This window comes from Plasmodium fragile, assembly GCF_000956335.1.
Source record: "Plasmodium fragile strain nilgiri unplaced genomic scaffold supercont1.12, whole genome shotgun sequence".
Lineage (NCBI taxonomy): Eukaryota > Apicomplexa > Aconoidasida > Haemosporida > Plasmodiidae > Plasmodium > Plasmodium fragile.
Window position 1 is genome coordinate 161,727 of NW_012192592.1, and position 428 is coordinate 162,154.

The following is a 428-nucleotide window of genomic DNA, read 5'->3' on the forward strand; positions in this document are numbered from 1 at the left end:
AAAAAAAAAAAAAAAAAATGATACACCTCGGTACACGTGCTAAGCATGTCCAAGAATTATCCTGTTTCACTGCCTGTTGGCACAAGTGAGTGGCACGCATGTTGATCTTGCCACGTATCCATGTGTGTACGAGCGCATGTGCATACGCCTCGTCCAGAGCAGTTCTGCTCAGCTTTGTTCTGTTGCCGCCCCCTTTCCGTCGACAGTCGATCTTTTGCACACACGCCTTTTGCCCCATTCCGGAACACTGGACATGCTTTCCTGATCACGCACGGCATTAAAACGGGCAGATAAAAACAAAGCAAAAAATAAAAAAAATAACATGCGCATAAAACTTGGCCTCTTTTATTCTTCCCTGTCTAACAACGAAGCCGCGCTCATACATACACACACACAAGTAACGCCCATGCGCATTTCCGTCCACGTGC